The sequence below is a fragment of the Tasmannia lanceolata genome, unplaced genomic scaffold (genome assembly GCF_043159265.1).
Source record: "Tasmannia lanceolata isolate RefF3 unplaced genomic scaffold, GAP_Taslan_0.1 ptg000023l, whole genome shotgun sequence".
In the NCBI taxonomy this organism is placed as follows: domain Eukaryota; kingdom Viridiplantae; phylum Streptophyta; class Magnoliopsida; order Canellales; family Winteraceae; genus Tasmannia; species Tasmannia lanceolata.
This window is the reverse complement of record NW_027518700.1, coordinates 12,592,412-12,600,722: the sequence shown is the minus strand read 5'-3', so window position 1 is coordinate 12,600,722 and position 8,311 is coordinate 12,592,412. Positions and strand designations below refer to the sequence as shown.

General features: G+C 40.4%; 1 long non-coding RNA gene across 1 annotated transcript in view; it reads right to left on the bottom strand.

Moving 5' to 3' along the window:
* Window positions 1-1,405: 1,405 nt before the first annotated feature.
* LOC143856511 (uncharacterized) overlaps window positions 1,406-8,311 on the bottom strand; it is a 32,343-nt gene continuing 25,437 nt past the window's right edge. Inside the window, exon 3 of the long non-coding RNA XR_013238249.1 lies at window positions 1,406-1,700. This is a non-coding gene — a long non-coding RNA (uncharacterized LOC143856511). The remainder of the gene's footprint in view (window positions 1,701-8,311) is intronic.

Here is an 8,311-nt window from a genome sequence, read left to right as displayed (position 1 = left end):
GGAGTTGAGATCCATCTGGAGCTGCAAAAGGTTGGTGAGGCCCAAGCAATAGTAGATCTCACAAAAACCTTCCAGCATACTATTGTGATGTTGACAAAAATCTTTCTCAAAGCCTTTTTGTTTTAAATTTTGAGAACCGATTGTGTGTCCAAAATTGATTATTAGTGAAAATTAATGCTTTCATAGTTTCCAAACAGGGCCTAAGAGTGATTTTGTTTGTTTTCTTACTGGTGGAAAAAAAAAGATCTCATGGCAAGGATGGCCTTTGCCTACATGCTCTGGGCGTGGGCCAGATCAAGTGTCGTTCGGCTCATACATGGAGGGCATAAAGGTACAAATACAAACTTAGAAATCATCAAATAAGCAAGACCATCCATAATAGCTTAATCATATCGAACGCCCAGTGACATGCGTTATCGCACATGTCTCGAACAATAAAGTCAAAAAAGTATAAGAAAGTATAATGACCAATCTACCCTTTAAAGAGGCCAACTTTATGTCAACACTGCATAGAGTTAGATATGATTACTTTGTTGTGTAGTTCAATGATGGCCCCTCTTTTTGGTTGGCCGTACATGTGGATTTTTAATATTAAGGAGTAGTTGAGTTTTGAACTCAGGACATGTCGTGGGACAATAGTGATACCGTGTGAAATAACCAATTACTCCAAAAGCTTAGGCTGCGTTTGTTTGAGATTGTGGCGGCCTATTGTGGCAGGGGATTCTGATTATTGGACTCAAAATTATGTAATTTTGAGTCCAATAAGCACAATCCTCTGCCACAATCTCAAACGAACAGGGCCTTAAGCTATTGGAGTTGTGTTATTTAATCATTTATACTTAAACAGAATGAGATATTGATGTGTCATGCACAAGGTTTTAAATTTCGGTTTCGTTACCGGTTTTGGACCCCACAAATTTCAAAATTTTGGTCGAAATTCGACAGAAAATCAAAAGGAATATTTTATTCCTAATCGAAATCACTGAAATTTCGAGGTAATTACAAAATAATTAAAAAATCCAAAAAAAATGGTCGAAATCCCAAAAATTTAGCACGAAATTTCAAAATTTTGGTCGAAATAATGACACGTTTTGGATAAGTGCCATTTCGGTTTCGGTCTTATCCGAAATCCAAAATTTCAGACTGAAATTTCGGATTTCGGTCGAAATTTTAAGCCATGGTCATGCAAACCCATCATACACAGGTTCAAAGAGATTTGCATCTTTGAATCGAAGCATAAGGGAAATACTTGCAATCAATCCTTGAGAAGGCAAGGGAAGCACTCACTAAGCATCATCACGGCTCAATTGCCCTCGAGGAGGCCCAAGTAGAGCTATCAAAGTTGTCATCAAAGGCCTCAAATGATTTCTTGAACTTCACCAAATCAGCAAGACCGCGGACATCGCCAAAGCCTCCACACGAGCAAGATAAGTGTTAAGAATGGCACTAAGAGGAAATTCAAGTCGTGCTTGTTTAGCTAAAGGACAAATAGAACAAAAATCAACACCAGAACTTTCTATTTCAACAACTTTATTAGAAAGAAAATGTAAAGCTTTATTCGACAAATGTCCTAAGCGGCGATGCCATAACGGGGAGGAAAATGATGTTGCTGAGTTGCACATTGCATTGGAAGGATCATTGAGGTAGTAGAGGCCATCCCGCTCAGTTCCCTTCCCAATCGTCATCCTCGAGTGTCGGTCCTGGATCACACAAGAGTTAGTAAGAAACATGATTGAACAATGAGAGTCGCATGTGAGTTTACTAATGGAAATGAGATTAAAATGAAATGAAGGAACACAAAGGACATTGTTCAAAGTGACCCACGGAGAGAAAATGATTGAACCAACACGTATATATAGGTTGTATAATTGCTCTATCACAATCACTCATGCCATCAGCTTTCCTCGTTCGTATGATTGATTGTTGATGAAGTAGATTATATACTCTATATATATAACTTTCCAACTTGATTATATAATCGATAAACTCTTATGGAGAATGACATCTTTTGATCTTATCCTCCATAGACCTTGTTTATTGATTATATACCAAGTCGAAGCAAAATTTTGATTTAATAATAAATCTAACCCAACCCTGTGGTGGATTCTTGCCCCAAGTAGTTTTCCATATTGAATCAAATCTTTTTCATTAGTTTCAAATCAATTTCTTTTGCAAATTCGTTTAATTAGTTTAGTTTTCTAATTAGATTAGAGATAGTTAATCAAATCATTAGAACTTTGGTGCACTTTGCCTAAATTAAGATTTTCAGATCGCAATCTTATTTGTGTTCGATTCTTAGATTGTTTAGAATACAGACTTATAGATATTGTTGGCTCCGAGGTACGTCCACGAAAATCCTGAGTAAATGCCAGGCAACATATATCATAGTTTATATTCTAAGTGATATAAGAATAGGATTCACAAATAAGATTTCTCTTCCCTGAGTTCGACCTATGACTACACGCGATCCGTACACTTGCGGTTACTTTTTAAATCTCAATCATTCTGCTGGAGATCGAATTTGCCTGACTCTGTAAAATGCCAACTTGTTAGTTTTGGGAAATTTGGGCAAAAAATCATAAAATGGGAACTCGTGCTTGAAGGTTAGATTACGATGGGCAGCTAGATGCGCATAACTGAATGCACACACAAAACTCACTTGCATCCATTGCATCATCTTTACTTTACGCATATGATGTGAGACCTACCTATTTCCCCATGCGGTACTATTAGCAGGAGCGATGTTTTTGGGCTACACCCGCCCCATCGGCATACTGCACCGATAGTGCACCCGACTCTTAGCCGCTTTCGAGTGTAAAATAGGCATAGTTCCGTACATCGGAGGACACTCATGGTGTACACTAAGCTATAAATCCAGCTAAGAGGACCTTGGCCTTACCTTTTGATGTGATCCGAGCTGTTGGATGATTCTTTTTTTTATTATTGCACATGTTATTTTAATTTTTATTGAGGATTATTAGACTTATTTATGTTTACTTGGTATGCCTAGATGTGGGGGATGTCCACATCATCTAGGGCCCACCATTGCACACACCACACCTTTTATTTATTCTGTTTAACCACTTTTTCTTATTGTGCCCTTACATGTTATTTTGTTTTCTTTTGTTTTAGTGGCACAACAGTCCTTTCACTTGGAAGATAAGAGCTAGCAAAGGAGGGTCCACTAGAAAGCATATAAATAAGAACTAACAGGAGAGAGGTCCTAGTTTTGAAACATTGTGAAATAAAAGAAGAAAAGAGGAGCTGACGGCCTCCCTTCTCCAACACACCCTAGGGAGTCACTACATCTCTCCTTCCTCCCCTCTACAAGGTGAGTTCTCCCTCTTTCCTCCCCTTGTTCTTCTCTCTTTCTCCTTTCGGTCTTTCTATCTCTCTCTATCTGTCTCTCATCCCTCTCTCTGATTTCTCTCATTCTCTTTGTCTATCTCGTCTCTCTCAATTTTCTCTCGCCCTCACTGCCCTATCTATCTCTCTTGATTTCCTCTCTTTCTCCTTTCTTGAATCCCCCAACTCCTACCTTCTTTATCTTCTTCTTCCTCGTCTCCAACTATATTCTTCTTCTCTACTCTTAAATCCTCCTCATCAACAATATTTCGAGAGGTTGCCGTTGTCCGGAGTTTTGGAATGCGACCACGGGCTTCTCCCCCATTCTCTTGGCCTCTTGGCTAGCAAAATTCAAAATGAAAGGGACTGCTGCGTTTATCGGTAAGAGTTTTCCATATTTTTATACCTTTTCTTGGCCTTTTTGCTACTTTGAAACCCTTAGGAACCTTACTAGTAGATTACCCTAGGCTCTTTTAAGCCTTTGACCACCTTTTACTAATTTTAGGGGCCCTAGATCTTTATTTCTTGTTGTGGACAGCAATGAATCATTGAATAAAGTCAGTTATTTGACCCTTAAATCCCATCTTAAGTTATTTATTTGATATGTTTGATAACTTCTTGAAGTAGAAGTATTTTCCATTGATGGTTCGTTGTCTACAGTTCAGTCCATACTTTATTTGTGCTAAAATTTGCCATTAAATGTTTCTTCACTTCTTTATGGCTTATGGATGGTTATATAGATATGAAGATTTATTCTCATTGAGCTCCTTAAAGTCTTGATAGTTATTCGCGAGCCTCCGGATCTGCACCATCTTTCCATTACACCAGCATGCATCATGTAGGACGGACATGTGTACACCACACATGTGAGCCGAGGTTAGGAAACCATGTCCCATTTATAAAATGGGTAGTTCACCAGGTGTGGCTACAAGTGCAGTCCTACTACACGAACCGGTCATGAGTCGGGACTCTGCTAGAATTAGGAACTAGGGATGGTGCCGTTAGTTAGGTTAGTTATTTACTTGCTAGATTTAGGGATTATCTTTTAGATCTAGGTTTCGTCATTCGTCACTCCCCATCAAATCAATCATCGTTATCCATCCATGGTTTTAACTCAGAATCATGTCATTGGCTTCACATCACCATATTTATAGCCATGATCTAACTTTCGATCTTTTGATCATGAGCCCGATCCATAGCCACCATCTTCGATTTATCCTAATTGGACCACATTCCAATGGGGAATTCATCTTACCGACCCAATCATATGAGTGTGAGATCTCTTGCTGAGACCATCATGAAAGCTTAATGTTCCAAGATAGATCTCTTCCTCATTTTGTTTGTCATATTTGGACCAGCGAAGAGAAATCATGTCGAATGAAGCATTGAAGAAGTGGATTGATGATTCTGTGTGGCCCGGTTTTCCAAAGGATTTCACAAGACATAACATCAATGCATTCCCCTTCATGGCGCCCATAAACATAGAATGGAACTTACTTTATGCAGCCTCTAAGTTTTGGGATCCCAAGCTCCATGTATCTCGCTTCGGTTTGCAGAAGGTACGCGCTATTGTTTAGGGCTGGTGTCGCCTATTAGAGTATTCCTCTTCCGGTCCCTTGGTCAAACCTGTAGTCAGACTAGGTTACCGCACTTTCACAAATTATGTCTACTCCGCTTGCGCCTACTTAATCCTTCCCGAGTGACAAAGGTGTATCCATTCCCCAATTGGTCAGGACTTTCTCCCCACAAGGCAAGCTGTTTTATACCCAATTCCAAGTTAGTCGTCGACATGCCCATGTGGTTTATGTTTACGCCTGATTCTTGACCATTCAGCATCCCCTGCTACATGATGCCAGAAAGGAATTGGGTATGCCAGAAAGGGAGGCCACGTTTTGACTTTCAGATGCCCACATGTTTTGATTTCGGATGCCAGAAAGGAATTGGGTATGCCACTCAGCATCCCCTGCTACATGTTTTGACTTTCCAATGCCAGAGAGGCATCCCCTTTCATCAATCTTGCATCGGATGCCGTAAAGAAATCCCCCTCATCAATCTAGCAACGGATGTCAGAATGGCATCCCCTCAATTTCCCAAGCAACATTAGGCAACAACCAGACCTCATATGACCCTCTTAATTGTTAAACATGGTAAGACCCTGGTCTAAAACCCATTTAACAGTCACACGGCTTTCAAACATAAAACCGTCAACGAGAAGTTTCCACTCGAGGACCTGACAACAAGACTTCTCGGTGAAGGTCGTGTGCCTAAATATCCGATGAGGACTTGCAAACCTATCATTAACCCTCAGTGACAAATGTTGTTGTCTCTTCCGGCTATAGCGATTCGCGTGTCAAGCACCCTCTGCCAAAGAGGGGCATCTATAGACTATTTTGTCAAGGTCGTGCTAGTGATAGGTTGTCGTGAGGACGATTCATATGATGAGTCCCGTAGCTTCTCTGGTCTTTCTCTCGATGTCTCTCTAGTCTTACGAATGAAAAGATTTCCCTAAAAAGAATTTGTTTCAAAGTTAAACCGAAACTCGTCTTCGCACTGCACCTGCCTTTTACGGCACCACCAAAAAGCCCATTTCTACACGGCACTGAATCAAAACTTAACTTTCAGAGCAAAAAATCTCGGGAAACAAGAATCCCTCTCGAAAACCGGGAATCAATTTCGGGAATCAAAAAATTGTTTCAAAGTTAAACCGACCTAACATTTCTGTCAGCAGAAATCGCAAGATGCGATTTCCAGTATTTTTTCTATATATAGGGACGTTTGGAATTTTAAAAATCAGATCATAATCATCTGGATCTTGGTTTTCAGCTTTCGTTTTTCCTAGAAATCAGTTTCCTTCAAAGTTTTTAGTTGTCTTCCTGTTTCTTTTGAAAAGAGAGAAAGGAGATTGAGAAATACTAGAAAAGCTTCTAGAATTCTCCTAGAAACTGGTATGGTATGACTACCCAGTTTCTCCTGAATTCCCATACAAACCCCGGGCTTCAGCACTTTGCGGAAATTCTGACTCAGAGCGACACCACACTACTGTGAGCTCTATGCCGCTTACACTACGCCGAAATTCCAAGAGCATACGAGTTTTCTATATTTTATTTACAAAACTCAGAAGTGGGTAGCTAAGGGGTTTGGGGATCCTACGGCCCCAAAACCTATAGCCCAAATCCCCTCTGCTTTTTACAGATAGGATTCTTTTCTTTCTCCTTATCCCACCACTCTATTTCCGACCCTCCCATAGGTTATGAGATATAGAGAAGAGAGCTTCATGCTCCTAAGGTGTTGGACAAACAGAAAGAACTAAAACCTTTTTACTTTACTTTTAGTCATTTACTATCTGCTCAATCGGGATCGAGGGTGGCTATAAGTCTTGGGAATTGTCCTAAGGCCCCAAGTCACATAGCAAAATCCATTTCTGGTACTGTTGAGGATTGACTCATTGTCCTCCTTTTTCAATTTTCTTTTCTTTCGTTCTGTTTAAAACACACCCGGAGAATAAGCTTAATCGTAACAAATGTTTAAAACTAATTTTGCTAAGTTTTCTCAAAACCGCCAAATCAAGTCAAGAGACCGGGTTTACCCAGGCATGAGGGCTGCCTAACACCTTCCCTGAATGTAACCATATCCCTTACCCATATTTCTGTCAAGACCATGCTTAAAAAAAGAGTTAATTATGGGTTGTAGGCCCTAACCTAGATGGTAAGTTTGGACATTGTCTTTCTTATGAAGTTCGGATCTTTATCTCTGGTTCATCAGAAATGCAGATATGGGTTATAAGTCCTACCTAGATGGCGACTCTGAGAATCTCTTTTCTGTGAAATTTGGATCTTTATCCCAAGTTCACAAGAAACACAAACATTTACAAAACACCCCTTGACCAAAGGAAACCAAAGGGACAATAGCCCAAACGAGCGAACACGCTCCGATACGCTTGGAGAGATTGCAGAGAGCCATCCCCTCCTGATCCATGATCCACACACCCCCAAGGGGAGCGGAGGGACTTATAGTCAGTAGTTGGATCACCAGATTCATTCACTTGCGCACCCAAGAAACGGTGTTAGTAAAGGCCAAAATGACCAGTCTTGTGTCAAATTTGATTAGGATGGTTAAGATCATTCAGATGGATGTGATTAAAAAATTGCATCAATGCACAACAACGGATCACACCTACCAAGAAAAAGTATTTTGTTTTGATTCGTAAGACCTAAGTTCCTCATCTATAAAGAGCCATAATGCTATGTTTGGTTGCCATAGGTGGGAAGAATAGCAGCGTTTCAAACGCGGCTGATCTTCCCGACATCTACCCAAAGCATGTTTGGTTGCCCAAATTCCTTTTGACCACCAGACATAATTATTAGTTTTTCCCCCGCGTGGCACCAATGTTTCCCCCTCTAATCTTCTCTCCATCTTTCCCCATGTTGGCGGAATTTGAGGAGAAGATTCTTGTCTTATTATCTTATGTCTTTCTCTCTCTTCCCTTTCTTCCACCCTCTATTTTGATAATGACACCCCTACTTCTTCCGCTAATCTTCTCGCGGATTGACGCGCAACCAAACACTACTTACCACTCTTCCTCTAAACTTCTCCCCATCTTCCATGCTTGTCGAATTCCCTTTGACTTCTTCTGCCCCTAATCTCCCAGAAAACTCCAAGCAACTAAACAGATCATTAAGGGTGGAGAAAACACCCACAATCTTTCCATCAGTCCGCAGTCCACTAATCCACCACAAACCATAGAGGTAATAGCAATAACTGTCATACTTTTGCATGTTGGATCAAAGGTAAGGCCCTATTCGTTTTGGACTATGAGAACTTGAATCCAAAACTGATTACTATAACCAAATTTGGATTTAATTTTCTCCACCCACAATCTTTCCATCAGTCCGCAGTCCACCAATCCACCACAAACCATAGGGGTAATAGCAATAACTGTCATACTTTAGCATGTTGGATCAAAGGT